Source organism: Giraffa tippelskirchi, chromosome 5, assembly GCF_054371585.1.
Source record: "Giraffa tippelskirchi isolate mGirTip1 chromosome 5, T2T-mGirTip1v1.2.pri, whole genome shotgun sequence".
NCBI lineage: Eukaryota > Metazoa > Chordata > Mammalia > Artiodactyla > Giraffidae > Giraffa > Giraffa tippelskirchi.
In genome coordinates, this window is record NC_137279.1 from 156,959,818 (window position 1) to 156,976,880 (window position 17,063).

A 17,063-nucleotide genomic window follows, 5' to 3' on the forward strand; every position below is an offset into this window, starting at 1 on the left:
TGAGATTTTAAAGTGGGCTGTTACTGCAACACAGGCTAGCCCATCCTGGTCCCCCCAAAGACTAGTTGGTTCAAAATCCTTTACATCTGAGAAATAGATGAGACAAATGTATGGGGAAGAAGGAAAGAATGAAATGTTTCCATCACCCAAATGCTTATCTACAATAAGAGTTACAAAAGTGTCCACCATGAGTCAAGTGTGGTGCCAGGTCCTAAGCTGGGCCATGAGGGAACTGGGATGAATCTGAATCAATCCCTCTCCACACAGAGCTCACAGACCAGTGAGAAACACAGGCATGTTATTAAAATATAATGGGATGCTGCAAGATTATAGTTCTATTATGTACAAGGTGTTCAGAGCCCACACAGAGTGGTATACTTCAACTTGCCAGTTCCTGTGTTAAGGTCCCTCCCGGCTCAGCCAAACAGGGGCCACTTCTAGAACTCACATAGGAGCCAGACCAGCTCAGACTGTCTCTGGCAGTTAAAGAGGACAACAAGGCAAGGGGCAAAGTTTCCCTTCCTTCCTGTGGTGCCTGCTCTTGGCTTCTGTAGGTGGGCTCCTCCTTTCTGTTGTGGAAGGCCTCCTCTGGCTCTGCAGATCCTCCTCTGGGCCTGTCCTCTAAAATCTGAGCCCTAAGTATAGTACTAGACAGGATTCTTCAGAAAAAGAGAACTAGATATGTTTTATTTATTAATTATAAGGGCTTGGCTCACACAGTGATGGTGGCTGAGAAGTTCCAAGATCATCAGTCAAGAGGTTGGAGATGCAGGATTGCCCATGATGTGGTCCTGATCAAAGTCCAAAGGCCTGAGAATCAGGACAGACAATGGAGCAAATTCCAGTCTGAAAGCCTGCAAACTGGAGACCCAAGAAGAGAAATGTTTCAGTTTGAGTCTAAAGAAAGGAAAAGACTGATGTCCCAGTTCAAACCAATAAAACAACAGTTCAGTTCAGTTCAGTCGCTCAGTCATGTCCGACTCTTTGCGACCCCATGAATTGCAGTACGCCAGGCCTCCCTGTCCATCACCAACTCCCAGAGTCTACCCAAACCCATGTCCATCGAGTCAGTGATGCCATCCAACCATCTCATCCTCTGTCGTCCCCTTTTCCTCCTGCCCCCAATCCTACCCAGCATTAGGGTCCTCTCCAACGAGTCAACTCTTCACATGAGGTGGCCAAAGTATTGGAGTTTCAGCTTCAACATCAGTCCTTCCAATGAACACCCAGGATTGATCTCTTTTAGGATGGATTGATTGGATCTCCTTGCAGTCCAAGGGACTCTCAAGAGTCTTCTCCAACACCACAATTCAAAAGCATCAATTCTGTGGCGCTCAGCTTTCTTCATCATCCAACTCTCACATTCATATATGACCACTGGAAAAACCATAGCCTTGACTAGACGGACTTTTGTTGGCAAAGTAATGTCTCTGCTTTTAAATATGCTATCTAGGTTGGCCAACCTTCCTTCCAAGGAGTAAGCGTCTTTAATTTCGTGGCTGCAATCACCATCAGCAGAGATTTTGGAGCCCAAAAAAATAAAGTCTGACACTGTTTCCACTGTTTCCCCATCTATTTGCCATGACGTGATGGGACCAGATGCCATGATCTTAGTTTTCTGAACGTTGAGCTTTAAGCCAACTTTTTCACTCTCTTCTTTCACTTTCATCAAGAGGCTCTTCAGTTCTTCTTCACTCTCTGCCATAAGGGTGGTGTCATCTGCATATCTGAGGTTATTGATATTTTTCCCGGCAATCCTGATTCCAGCTTGTGTTTCTTCCAGCCCAGCGTTTCTCATGATGTACTCTGTATATAACTTAAATAAGCAGGGTGACAATATACAGCCTTGACGTACTCCTTTTCCTATTTGGAACCAGTCTGTTGTTCCATGTCCAGTTCTAACTGTTGCTTCCTGACCTGCATACAGGTTTCTCAAGAGACAGGTCAGATGGTCTGGTATTCCCATCTCTTTCAGAATTTTCCACAGTTTATTGTGATCCACACAGTCAAAGGCTTTGGCATAGTCAATAAAGCAGAAATAGATGTTTTTCTGGAACTGTCTTGCTTTTTCGATGATCCAGCGGATATTGGCAATTTGGTTTCTGGTTCCTCTGCCTTTTCTAAAACCAGCTTGAACATCTGGAAGTTCCCTCTTACTCAGCCTTTTTGTTCTATATAGATTTTTATTTGATTGGATGAGGCCACCCACATCAGGGAAGGCATCTGCTTTGCGCAGTTTACTAGTTCAAATGTTAATTCTCATCCAGAAACAGCCTCACAGATACGTCTAGAACAACATCCAACCAAATGTCTGGGCACCCTGTGGCCCAGTCAACTTGACACATAACATGAGCCATCACACATGGTAACATTTGTCCTGCCCGATTTCCTATTGATTCATAGCCAGTTCAGCTTTGGAAGCAAGAAGGGCAAAAAGGGAATCCAACAGACCAAAGCATATTGATGATGGACATATTTCTCATTCATTAAATGGCTACTGCTAGCCAGACATTCTCTCTAGAGCCAGAACTCTGCAACATGGGAGAATCAGCCTCATCTACAGATAAGGAACCTCAAGATCAGAGAGATGAAATTTGCTGAGAGGAAGTCATTGTATCTGCTGGTGGCTCTCAGGGGGGTCTGTACAGCACAGCCTCCCCTTCTAATTCCTGCCCTGTAACCCAAGCTCCTGACTTTCGTACCTGAGCTATTCTGCCTGCTCCTGGGCCTTCCAGTCATTGTTTTTTTCCTATGTTTTTGTCATAGCAAAGCAAAAAAAAAAAAGTCCCAACTGCCTGTCACTTAATAAAAGTATTAATTTTTAAAACTATTTACTTTTGGCTGCACTGGGTCTTTGTTGCTACTGGCAGGCTTTCTCCAGTTGCAGTGAGCAGGGGCTACTCTTCATTGCTGTGAGCAGGCTTCTCACTGTAGTGGCTTTTCTTTTTGTGGCGCACAGACTTCAGGTGTGTGGGTCTCAGTAGTTGTGGCGCACAGGCTTAGTTGCTCCTTGGCAAGTGGGATATTCCTGGACCAGGGATCGAACCTATGTCTCCCACATTGGCACGTGGATTCTTAACCACTGGACCACCAGGAAAGTCCTCAAAATATTACTTTTAACTCAAAGGATATGGTCATGACAGCAGGAAACAAGCAGGGCAGGAAATCAGTTCATTGTAAGGCTCTTACAATCCCATGTCCCTTCTCTTTTCCTACCACCTCATCTTGCTACAAATGGCAACCCACTCCAGTATCCTTGCCTGGGAAATCCCATGGACAGAGGAGCCTGGGGCTACAGTCCACAGGGTCACAAAGAGTCAGACATGACTTAGCGACTTAACGACAGCAACAATATCTTGCTACTTCTGCAAAGTCATTAAAGAACTTGCCTCCAGCTCTGAAGAGTACCGAAGAAAGGCGATTCAGAAGCTGGTGCTCTGATGGCAAGGTGTCCTGTGGGTCTATTGCCCTTGAGCTTGGAGATACCTACCATTTCTCTGCCTGGGTTGGCTTCATGGTTTCTTTAGGTCAAGGAGGCTGCTTCTTCAGAATGGTCCCTTGCCCTTTATTTGTTGGTCAGCTCATGCATGTGATCCAGCTGCTTCTCCAATCAGGAGCATTAAGCAGGAAGTGGTGAAGTCAGTCAGCTGGACTGTAGGTCCCGAGTCTGAGGAAGAGTCCAAAGGACTGCTGTCGTTGCAGCTGTCACTGACAGGTGCACAAGGGAAAAACAAGGAGTAAAACCAAAAACATCAGGCAATGTCTTAGCTTGTTCGGGTGGCTGCAGTAAGTACCATAGACTGGGTGGCTCATCATCATCCATCCATCATGTGCTCAGTTGTGTCCAATTCTTTGTGACTCCCTGGACTGTAGCCCACCAGGCTCCTCTGTCCATGGTATCTTCCAGGCAAGAATACCAGGAGTGACTTGCCATTTTCTCCTCCAGAAGATCTCCCCGACCCAGGGATTGAACCTTATAGAAACAGAATTTTGTTTCTCAGAGTTCTAGAGGATGGAATGCCCAAGATCATGGGGCTGGCATATTCGGTGTCTGGTGAGAGCCTATTTCTTGGTTCTTAGATGGCCATCTTCTCACTAAGTCGTCATATGGCTGAAGGAAAGGAAAGAGCTCTGTGAAGTCTCTTTATTAAGGGCACTAATCCCATTCAGGAGAGCTCTGCCCTCATGACCTAACTACTTCCCAGAGGCCCCACCTCCAAATACTATCACATTGGGAATTAGGTTTCAACATATGAATTTGGAGGGGACAGAAATACTTAATCTATAGCTACCAAGAAACAGAAAACCTTTAAGAAACAAAGTATCTCTAATCCTTATCTTTTGCTGAGACATCTTTAGGCCCAAGAACTAGGATATTTCCTTGGTTACAAAATTCAGCTTTATTAAAGAGCAAGGTAAACAAGCAGGTCTAAGAATTTCTAAGGACAAGCCAAAGCAGTGTGTGCATGTGTTTACATGAGTGTAAAATAGATCTTACAATTATAGCTGGGTCAAGACTTGAACCGAAATTATCCTTACTCCAAACTCCACACAAATACCAAAGTATGCTTTATTTTATACAATGTCACCTGCATATGTTTAAAATAAGAGGAGGCTTATTCCTCCCATATGAGATACAAACTCCTGGGGTTTCACAGGAATCTTTTGAAGACAATGCTTTCACCAGTGATTTTTACTCGTCTTTTTTGTCTCCAAACAAACCAAAAATAAATATTCATGCTTCCACCGGGAGCAGTAGCTTTCTATGGTATAGGGTTTCAATGCAGGGTCAGAGGCAGAGACAAGAGAGCATATGTGGGCTGGACAAGCCCTCGGATTATATGGATACTTCATGGGGAGATAAACAGTGTGGGCTTCTACACTACAGGGATCCTAATAGGGGATGCCTAGTCAAGCTATGTTCAGGCTGGTCTTCATGGGAAAGATCTCATTTTAGTCCTTTGTTTATTTCTAACTTAAATTTAAACAATTTTTCATTAATAGGACAAATAAAAATAAGCTCTAATCTCCCTGGATCACTCTATGTTTCCTTTACATAGTTGCCAGAAAATTAGACACAGCTGGGAGCTGCCTTTTCAGGAGGATATGGACTTGAATCAGAGAGATCCAGTCTCCAATACTAGTTCTTCTCCAGGAAGGGCACTAAACCCCTTGACTCAGTTTCACCCACACCTTGAGCCTCAGTTTCCTTGTCCTCAGAACCAGATGATCCTATCTCACTTCAGGATTTGGAAGGTCTTGCATGCAACAGATAATATTTTCCAGTCTGCTGCCTCTCACTAAATGTTAAGTTTACAAGTTTATTTCTAAGAATTGGCCTAGTGTATGTTTTTGTCATTGAAACAGCTATAGAATATCTATTGTGATAATGTGTTACAATTTGCTCTGCCATTTCCCCAGGGGTGGTAATGTGAACTGTCTCCAGTCTTCTTTTCTTATGGGCTTCGCTGGTGGCTCAGATGGTAAAGAATCTGCCTCCAATGCAGGAGACCTGGGTTCAATTGCTGGGCTGAGAAGATTCCCTGGAGAAGGAACTGGCAACCCACTCCAGTATTCTCGCCTGGAGAATCCCCATGGATAGAGGATCCTGGCGGGCTACAGTCCATGGGGTCACAAAGAGTTGGACACGACTGAGCAGCTTATGAATTGGACTGCTTCTTTTCTTATGAATTGGACTGCTATGAACATCTTTACACAGATGACTTTTTCCTCTGCTTAAGTTATTTCCTTGGAGTAAATTCCCAGAGATGGGATTTCTGGATTGAAGAGTAGAATCTGCTTTATAGCCCTTGATATTTATTGCCAGATGGATTCTCCTTGTCTAAGAAAGCTTTCAGCTGGGAGAGCCCAGCATGTGCGGTAGATATTATGGGTGGTTTCTGTCTGCCTCTGCTGCTTCTGTCAAAAGCCCTACTTAGAGAAGCCATTCTCAGACTCTCATCCTGCAACTGGTACAAACTGGTAGAAAATAAGGACTAAACTGAGAAGGAAGATAAAGACATGAAATGTGTAGGGATGCAGTGCTGGGAAATAGAAGGATGATAAAACTCTCTGCATTTAAGGATTAGGATCTGACTTGGCTAAGCACTGTGGTCTAGAGAGAAAGGATGCTGGAAGAAAACTCTTGAAATAAGTTAATATTTGTTGTACATTTATGAGCCCTTCCCCAATATGTGCCAACATTTATGTGGTATCTGAACGTGCCCACCTGTTCACTTTGTAATGTAAGGAAAGCAAGGGTGTCAAAGTCTGGTCCTGCCCATCAGGGACTTCTCCCAGCTAAGACACTAGAAGAAAGAACCTGCTTAAGAATCTGGGAAAGCCAAATGAGGGTATGAGTAGAGGCTCAAACCAGAGGCAAACAACATACTGAGGCACAGAAAAAGGATCAAGAACTTCCCTGAGATAAGCAAATGAAACAGTCCAGAGCAAGAGTAATGGGAGTACATGTGGCGTGAAGGAGAACTCTGTGCAGGGAGGGAGGGTACTATGAACCAGGACAATTTCCTAAAAGTTTTTTTAACTGTGTCGTTCAAATCTTAAATATTTTTGCCAATGTTGTTTTCTGCTTCATCTATCAATAACCAAGAACACTGTATTAAAATAGTGAAGAATTTGTGAATAGCTCTTTATAGATCTAAATATGTGTATGTATATAACGTACAGTTTTGAAGCTATGCTATTGCATGCATGCATGCTCAGCTGCTCAGTCATGTCTGACTCTTTGTAGCCCTCCAGGTTCCTCCTCTGTCCAAGGAATTTTCCAAGCAAGAATACTGAAGTGAGTTGCTTTTTTCTTCTCCAGGGGATCTTCCCAACCTAGTGAATATATTTTCTATGGTGACTTTCCTGATAAGCTGAACCTCTCAGCATTGTGCTTTGATTCTCCTTATCTTTCTTAAAGCCTTTTTCCTCAAAGTCAATATTCTTTTGCATTGATTTGATTATAGCTGCTTTTTTCGGTTAACATTTTCCTCTGTATTTTTTCTAGCCTTTAAATTTTTCTATATTCATATATTATATTTGAAATTATGTAAATTCCTTTTATATAGGCTGAGTCTTTGTGTTTTAACAGGAGAGTTTGATCCACTTACATGTATTGTGATCACTGATTGATTTGAATTATTTCCCTTCTCTTGTTTCTGTCTTTTCTATTCTTACTGTCTTTATTGTTTTATACCCACTCATTATATTCTGTGGTCTGACTGCATTTTTCCTCTTCTTCATCCTACTTTTCCCTGTACTTGTTTGGAAATTAAATGCTCCAAGTGTATTCTTTACAACAAAGTACAAACAATATCTTTATTTTTTCTCAGAAAATACCATGACCTTAGAATGCCTTAAATCTGATGACCCCTCCTTAGAATGCCTTAAATCTGATCATTTACAACACACTATTTTTGTCCAGGTTTAAATTCTTGGTTTTTGCTTCAGAGACTAGATATTATCACTTCAGTTTTCTTAGTTTTATCTACAAATTTACCAAAATCTCCACTAATCATATGTCCTTGCATATTTCGGCCATTTTTCTCAATAAGTATCTGCTGTTAGTAAACTTTCTCAGTTTTAGTTTTTCTGAAAATTTCTGTATTTTACTCTTATTCTCTATTGATAATTTTCCTGAGTATGGAATTATGGGTCATTTTATTTTAGCACATTGAAGATATCAATTCACCATTTCTGGCTTCCATATTTTCTCTGCTGCTGCTGCTGCTAAGTCGCTTCAGTTGTGTCCGACTCTGTGCAACCCCACAGACGGCAGCCCATCAGGCTCCGCCATCCCTGGGATTCTCGAGGCAAGAACACTGGAGTGGGTTGCCATTTCCTTCTCCAATGCATGAAAGTGAAAAGTGAAAGTGAAGTCGCTCAGTCGTGTCCGACTCTTAGCGACCCCATGGACTGCAGCCTACCAGGTTCCTCCGTCCATGGGATCTTCCAGGCAAGAGTACTGGAGTGGGGTGCTATTGCCTTCTCCATATTTTCTCTAGAGAAATGCAAATCAGAACTACACTGAGGTACTATCTCAGTCAGAATGGTCATCATTTAAACGTCTACAAATGACAAATGCTGGAGAGGGGATGGAGAAAAGAGAGCCCTCCCGCACCACTGGTGAGAATGTAAGTTGGTGCAGCCACTATGGAAAACAGTATGGAGGTTCCTCAAGAAATTGAAAATAGAGTTGCCATATGACCCTGCAATCCCACTCCTGGGTATATATCCAGAGAAAACTATAATTTGAAAAGATGCATGCATCCCTGTGTTCACTGCAACACTATTTACAATTAACCAAGATACCAAAGCAACCTAAATGTCCATTGAAAGATGAATGGATAAAGAAGGTATAGTACATATACACAATGAAATAATTCTCAGTCCAAAAAAAGAATGAAATAATGCCATTTGCAGCAACATGGAGGGACCTAGCAATGATCATATTAAGTGAAGTAAGTCAGAAAGATACATATCTTATGATATAACTCATATGTGGACTCTAAAAAATGACACATATGAGCCTATCTACAAAACAGAAACAAGCTCACAGACATAGAGAGTAGGCTTGTGGTTGTCAAGGGGAAGGGGTTAGGGAGGGATGGATTGGGAGTTTGGGATTAGCAGATGCAAACTACTATACATAGAATGAATAAACAACAAAGTCCTACTGTATAGCACAGGTAACTATATTCAATATCCTGTGATAAACCATAATGGAAAAGAATATAAAAAAGAATGTACACCTAATACTCTGCAAAGGCATATATCAGAAAAGAATCTAAAAAAGTTTTGGTATATACATATATAATTGATCCACTTTGCTGTACACCTGAAACTAGCATACCATTGTAAATCAACTATACTTCAACAAGTTAAAATAAAAAGAAAGAAAAGTAATTTACATATATGAAAAGCTGAATCACTTTGCTGTACAGCAGAAATTAAACAACATTGCAAATCAACTACGCTGTCATTGCTGTTTTGTCACTAAGTCATGTCTGACTCTTTGAGACCCCATGGATTGTAGCCCTCCAGGGCTCCTCTGTCCATGGGATTTCCCAGGCAAGAATACTCAAGTGGGTTGCCATTTCCTTCTCCAAGGGATCTTCCTGACTCAGGGACTGAACCTGTGTCTCCTTCTTGGCAGGCAGACTCTTTATGACTGAGCCACCTGAGAAGCCCCGTAAATCAACCCTACTTCAATTTTTTAAAAAAGAAGAGACACCAGAGTGCTTGTCCTTTCTCTGAGTCCTGTGAAGACAGTCAGACGGTGGCTGTCCACAGGCCACGGAGAGAGCTCTCACCAGAACTCAACCATGTTGGCACCCTGAGCTTAGACTTCCCGACTCCAGAACTGAGAAAAAATGTTCTGCTATTTAAGTCACTCAGTCTGTGTTATTTTGTTATGGTAGCCTGAGTAGATATCACATAAAAAATGAGATAATACAGTAAAATATATGTACTTTTTTCTCTAGAGAAGTCAGTCATCAGACACATTTCTGATCTTTTGAGAGAAGTCTTAACTTTCTTTCTGACTTTTCTTCTCTTTCTTCCTACCTCCAAATATCTTTTTGTTTTTTAATTTTCTGGAGTTTACTGTTATTTGTGTGTGTGTGTGTATGTAATTTGTTGTTCTTTTGGGTCAGAGAATTGGTTTCTGTTATCTGCCTTATTCTCTGGAAAACAGACTCTAAGTAAAAAATTAGCATGCAGAAAGCATTTTGGAGATGGCTCCCAGGATCAAGGTCTGTGACATAAAGGAGTAGGGCGGAACAGGATGAAATTGGGTTATCATGCAATCACAAAAATAGCACCATCAGCCCATCCTTTGGAGAAACCTGGCACTTGGATGGTCCCAAATTGGGGCAATGTGGCTGAGCCTTTATAATTTACAGCAATGACTCATTGGACTGATGCCACCCTCAATACAGGTGTGCAACATTGGGCAAGGTGACTCTCTTCAGCTGTACCCCCTGTCCCTTGCCAACACTCTTAGTAGCTGGTCCTGATGGAGGTAGGGAACAGAACTGGGCGGGTATACCGGAGCATTCACCACAGTCCACCCCTCATGATATTCAGATCTATTTGTTGGTGTATGTCCTGGAAGGAGATCTTTCAGGACTCCAGTGGACTCTTCTGAAAAACCTTAAAATTAAGATTAATGGTATGAACTACTGCACTGACTGCCACAGGACAGAACAGATACTCATCATCTTCATCCCCTACTATCCTCACCCCTCATCCTCCACAAGTGTCTCTGAAGGTTTAGATAACTTACCTGGTGGGGTGAGCCAGACTCTCATTTCTGAGGTCACTCTGGCCTTCTCAGGCAATAACTATTACACTTATCTATTTACCATCAAAATTAGGTAAAGAAGTATCAAGAAACACTCAAATGAATTTCTTGGGTACTAGATATAGTCTTCCCTGCCCCTACCATGTAACAGCAGCTCTACCTCTTCCTGATTGTTGTTGTTGTTCAGTTGCATAGTCATGTCTGATCCTTTGTGACTCCACAGACTGCAGCACACCAGGCTTCCCTGTCCTTCACTATCTCCCAGAGTTTACTCAAATTCATGTCCATTGAGTCAGTGATTCCATCCAACCATCTCATCCTCTGTCACCCACTTCTTCTGCCCTCAAACTTTCCCAGCATCAGGGTCTTTTCCAATGAGTTGGCTCTTCTCATCAGGTGGCCAAATTACTGGATTTCCTTTAGGATTGACTGGTTTGATCTCCTCGCAGTCCAAGGAACTCTCAAGAGTCTTCTCCAGCACCACAATTTGAAAGCATCAATTCTTCTGTACTCAGCTTCTTTTTTTTTTATGGTCTGACCTCTTCCTTATAATCAGTATCAATTTCCCCCTTCCAGGAGTCTGAAGGGATGAGAGAGCAAGAGGTAGCTCAAAAGCTAATGGAATTCTTGCTGGAGGCACTTCCTTTTCTGTAGGTAAACTTATGGAGAGCCCAGAGTCATGGGGATGAAGCACAAATTCCCCAAGTGGGTAACTAGGAATGATGGCAAGGAGGCTACTCCTATAGAAACCCTGCGGTTTCCAGATCCATGTATTCAACCTATTAGGAACACCACATCACTTCCACAGCTTTCTACAGATCAGGCTCGCTCTTCTGTCTTGATGATCATTATTACAGTGGCAACTACCTTGACTCTGACACTCAAAGCTGAAATCTCACCTCTGTTTGGGGGATCATGTCATCTCTGTTGTTATCAGGAGCCCAATTCTCCTGTCATGAGCTCTGGTCTACAGGGAACAGCCATCACTGAGCTTCTCGGTGATGCTGATCTTCCTCTGGTCAGTGTGTTCCTTATCGCTTCGGCAAGTGAGGTGTCTTCTGGGCCCACCTGTGCAATAGATTCTTTTGGTAGATTTCTAGCCTTATATAGTTAATCCATTCTAATCTGCACACCTGTCTGAGCCATTTTATCTCTGCTTCCAATATCTTCCATGGCAACTATGGTATTTCAGCTTCATTAACTGTGGGTTATAAGCATCTCCAAACATTAAAGAGTCATCCTGAAAGTGTGTTCAGCACTGTCTCCCAGGATCCTAGTCAGGGAGAGAACTGCCATATGTTTAAACTTTTCCTTCTCCAGTTTTATGGTCTGTACCCCACCTTGATTCAGCACTCTCAGAATCCAGGTCTATGCACACTCTCCCAGCTTCTGTTGGTACATGTTGGTTCTGTCCTGCAGCTCCTCTAGATATAGTCCTTTTCTCCTTTACCAGGACTAGCACTTCCCTAGCTGGAATATGTTATCATGAATCCTATTTTTCTCTAGTGACCAAAGGGCAGCAGATAGGGGTGTTATGTGTTAGCCTGTGAGGCAAAGGCCTCCGCATTGTCTTCAAGAGAAGGGGAGGCACTAGCCTTTAGCGGGGAGTGGTAGGCTATTGCTGGAGACTCAGAAGATTCCAAGCAATCTAGAGACATAAGATATTCAAATTACATAAAGCCATACATCCTCCTGCCACATCTCAGGGTCCTGTTCCTTTTCAATTAGGGCTCCACATTGGTGGAGTAACTCTGCCTGAGTTTAGAATCCTACTCTTATGATTAAATCCTGGGTCAGCTCAGATCTCTCTGTTCCAGACTCTAGGAGATGGGGTCCCCACATATGCTGCTGAATATTTGCCCTCACTATCTCATTGCTGCTAAGTCGCTTCAGTCGTGTCCGACTCTGTGCGACCCCATAGACGGCAGCCCACCAGGCTCTGCCATCCCTGGGATTCTCCAGGCAAGAACACTGGAGTGGGTTGCCATTTCCTTCTCCAAACTATCTCATTATCTGTCTCCAAAATATCAATTGCTCCCTGCCACACTCATCCAATTCCATTCTTCTTGTAGCATATTACCTCTGTTTTACCCAAACACCTAACTCACCTCTGTCTGGAAATACACTTGCATACCTTCCCAGTTCACCACAGGGAAAATTTTAGCCATTTCACTGCTACTTGTGCCAGGAATCATCTTCCACCACCAGTGATAACATTCTCACTGCCAGCAACCAGTGCAAAAGTTTTATATTAACACCTGCATCCTTAGACACTTCAGGAACCAACTACTGCAGGTCAGATTTCCTGGGAAGTGGATCCTGGGATGGACATTTACATATGGGAAACTTCGGGGAGAATATTCTCAGAATAAACACCTGGAAGGACATGAAGGGACAGTTTGAAGAGAAGGAGAAGGTAGGGCATTGAAGCCCTCACAGCAGTTCTCAGCTAATCCCAGGTGGACCACTGCAACTTGGACAGAATAATCCTGGATCTAGGTGAGGAGGCTGACTTGATTCTTATGCATTCACCCCTCACTGGAGGCTGACTGCCCTCAGGAAGGTGGGTGGGGGTGACCTTGGATAAGAGCAATTGTTCACAAAAGTTTCAAGTCAAGGAGAAGGACAGAAATGTAGCCACTGCTTGAGGACATGGTATGGTCAAGGAAGGAGTTCCTTAAATGAAAAAAGATGTTAGCACTTTTAGGCTAAAAGAAAGGAACTATAGAAAAGGGAATTTTTCTGCCATCGCGGGGAGCTCTGTGACCTGGTGGTGGGAGGGATGCAGGGAAGATTATAAAGGAGAGGAGAAGGAATTCTCCTCCCTTTGCTGAGAACTGATGACACTGTGAGAGAAGCCGCCCTAAAAGCTATGGACCATTTGGGAAAATATTTCCATGTACAAGGGCAGATGTGTATGTTTAAAAGCTACTCATTAAACAATCGTGAGATTGGAGAGGTATGCCTGAAACTCACACAGATGGGGAGAGCTTGAAGGGAACCAGACCTGGAAGAGAATCTGGGCTTGGAGAAAATTTTCAATTAAAAAAATCTGTTGACCTTATTGAATCAGTATTTCCCAAATTTATATGACCGTGGAAGTTTCTGATGTGTCTCAGAACACTCCTCAAAACACAGCTAGGAAATGTTGAACCAAGTAATAACCTGAAGATTTTAATCAGTCTTCTAATGGCCGATTCACCATCAGGGAATGAATGAGAGAAATTTCATTCCAAGAGAAATGGAATGAAAATGAAGAATGGTTGAACTTTCTTATTCAGTAATATTTCAATTTGGCAAACATTTACAGAGCATCTACTGTCCAGTAGGCTTCCCTGGTAGCTCAGAAGGTAAAGAATCTGCCTGCAATGCAGGAGACCCAGGATCGATCCCTGAGTCAGGAAGATCCCCTGGAGAAGGGGATGGCTACCCACTGCAGTCTTCTTGCCTGGAGAATTGCATGGACAGGGAAGCCTGGCTGGCTACAGTTCATGGGGTCGCAAAGAGTTGGGACACAACTGAGCGACAAAGTGCATACACACACACACACACTGTCTACTAGATGCTGTTCTGGGCCCTAAGGACACAGAGATGACCAAGGTAAAGCCCCAGCTCTCAAGGAGCTGGCAGCCTGTGAGGGGACTCAGGTCTTAAGCAGATGTTATACTTAGTATATGTCCCTTGTGGGGGAGACTCTTGGTGATCAGCCAGGAGCCTATGCTTGTCCAGACGTGGCCTGGACACCTTTTCTTCATCAGAATGGCCATGAAGGAGGAGGAAGACAGGAGCTGGGCCTGGGTGAAGAGACCTGAGGAGGGACCAAGAAGGGCAAGGGGATGCCAGGATTTGGGTAAGGACCTACCTGGTCTGCCTCTGCCATTATCTGGGCATGTAATCTTGGGCCAGCCCCATCTTTTACTATCCTGGAGCTTCTGTCTCATTTGCAAAGTAGGGACAGTAATAACCTACATCTCACCGGGTCTCCGCAACGATCAAATAGGAAAAAAGGGATGTGAAAAAATTACGTAAACTGTAAGGCACTCCACAAAGAGGGATCTTATGACTTACTTATTCCTTCACAAAGTGCATTTCAAAGAAAGCTAAACAAACTCCCCCAAACTTTCCACTCTCAGGGCTATTTTTATTTTGTGATTTTCCAAGCCTCAAAATGAAATTGAAAAAAAAAAAAAACTTCAGCGGCTGCTTTTTATATGGTAGTTTATAAGAGTCAGGATGAAATAGAAATCATGATAGCACAAGGCCTCAAGTTTACATTCTCAGAGGGAGGCCATGGGCTGGGAGCGCCGAGGACTTTTGGGAGGGCAGCTGAAATCACCAGCGCCAGCCTGGCTCTAACTAGCCTGTGTAGTTTTAAGTGGTCTAATCAGCCCTGCTTTTCACAAACACAAATAAATAAAAATTGACATTACATCGGGCAACAATATGGCATGCCCTGTGCAATGAGAACCAGCTGAGTTTATGCGCCCCACGGTTTACGGAGAAGGCGGCCGTGCACCGTGCTCTGGGGACAGATGGCTATGTGGCTTCTTAACACACATGTTCCAGGACAGCAGTTCCCAACCCCTTGGGGAGACGCAGACTTCTTTCAGATGGTTCTAGAGATTCATATGTTACAGCAGCCATGTCAATAGATTGGCAAAATACTGGCTCCCACAGATACGTAGGCAGAATTTTCAAGTGTGCCTGCATTTACAGAGGCTTTGTTCTTTAGGTATTTTCTCAATTAACAGATACTAAAAGCATCGTGACTGTGCGTGAGGATGAAGCCTTTCATGTTAACAAAGGGTCCTCTCTCTCAAAAGGGTTGGATCCCATTGTTCTAATGTGACAGAAGTCCCAGAATTCATTAAAATCCAATTGCAGAATGTTGTGGCGCCTGAAAAAAAGGAACCACAGGGGTCTGAGACAAGACAAGAGTCAACACTCGTTCTGCTGCTGCTGCTGCTGCTGCTGCTGCTAAGTCGCTTCAGTCGTGTCCGACTCTGTGCAACCCCATAGAGAACTCCAAAGCCTGGACCTGCTCTTGGAGGCAACAGATTCTTACATGCTGCGATTCCTCTTCCCCAGTGTCTGGTCCCCCAGCCATGCCTGCCTCTGGAGGGGGCTCCTCACTGCAGTGGAAGTGAGCTTTCCAAAATGGAAATCTCAACTTGATGCTCCCCAAATCCAGGAACCTGCCACTGCCCTGGGCACAAAATCCAAACTCTTTCCAGAGGCTAGTGAAACTCGAGGCAAGATCCACCCCCTTTCCTCTCAGACCTCATCTCCTGCCCCTCCCCCTCACTCAACATTCCAGCCCCTGGGCTTCCTGCCTTATTTAAAAAACAACCCCACAGGGCCATCCCTGGCAGTCTGGTGGTTAAGATTCTCCACTTCAGGGGGCGTGGGTTCAATCCCTGGTCCAGGAACCAAGATCTGCATGCCATATAGTGTGGCCAAAAAATAAAAATAAAAACAAGCCCACCATCGCAGCCACACACACACTCCACTCCCACCCTGGCCTCTGCATTTACATACATTTACACCCTCAGATACTTCCTCCCTCCTTACCTTTGCCTGAACAACTTCTTAGGCATCATTTACTTTGGGAAGGTTTGCTAAAATCTTCCCCCTAGAGATAGGTCTGAGTTACTTAGCCCTACTATGGTTACAGCTTCTGTAGTGTGTCCTGGGAACATGGAATGTGCCTGGTTTGTTAGTCATCAGTCCATCACCAGACCTGAAGCTTCATGAGCTTTGTTCCCTAGCATGTCCTGGTGGCAGAAGGTCAATAAGTAGGCTCTGAATGAAGTGTGCAGATGTGCAATGAACGTCTTTCCCCTTGTGGGATTGGAGAGTAATGTTTCTGACAGAAGACCCATGCAGCCCTGGCCCCATCACCGTGCACAGTCAACCAACCACTAATTCCCCAAGCCAGATGGGCCTGGGCACAGGTACTAGCTCTTGTTCAAGAGCAGAACAAAATCCCTCAGAAGGTTCTGGTGTTGGTTACAAACTGTTGGGAAGACAGATGCTTGTATTGGGGAAAAAATGAAGAAAAAAATCGACTCAGTGGAAAAAAACAGAAGACAGAGACAGCTAAAGTACACAGAACCCTCTCTCTCTTTCCCTCCCACCTTCCCTCCCTCTCTATCATCCCAGTATTTTGCTGATCAGAAAACTATTGGTATTTTCTCTTGAAGTTATAGGATTCTGCTAAGGGCAAAGGGTCCAGAGAGGGTAATATGTGGCCTAGATTCACCGATCAAGAGAAGGACAGAGCTCAAAGGAGAATCCAGGTGTCCCAATGCCAAGTTGCCTCCACTTTTCAGAACACTGTGGTGCTTAGGCCTGTGTGCACACTTCTCGGGAGAAATTGTGCCAAATCCCAGAAGTAGCTAGCATATGTGCCCTTCGGCCAGAGACTGCCTCAGTAAATACATATTGCTTCTTGGCTTGCAAAGCAAATATTTACTTAAAACCCACATAGCATGGCACATAAGTTCCTGACAGCCCTGGGCAGTTTCTATCTCACTTATCATTTATTTTTAATTTCTTTTTTAGTGCATATATTTTCTGCATTAGACCTGGGATAAACAGAGTTCAGAGTAGAGGATTGGTGAACTAAAAATTGATTTTATTAAAAAACCCTAGTCTCTGCCTGTCACCTCTAGATTCCAATTTCTGACAAGTCCATGAGAGCAAAAATCAGTCAAGCTGAAGTGGAGTCACTGCTCCATTCAAGGGTAGTCTT

At 43.6% G+C, this 17,063-nt stretch overlaps 1 long non-coding RNA gene across 1 annotated transcript in view; it reads right to left on the bottom strand.

Moving 5' to 3' along the window:
* Positions 1-17,063, bottom strand: part of LOC145505004 (uncharacterized) — a 49,935-nt gene that overhangs the window by 12,902 nt on the left and 19,970 nt on the right. The window contains exons 3-4 of the long non-coding RNA XR_014052700.1: positions 3,491-4,111; positions 717-861 (exon numbers count right to left, since the gene is read on the bottom strand). This is a non-coding gene — a long non-coding RNA (uncharacterized LOC145505004). The remainder of the gene's footprint in view (positions 1-716; positions 862-3,490; positions 4,112-17,063) is intronic.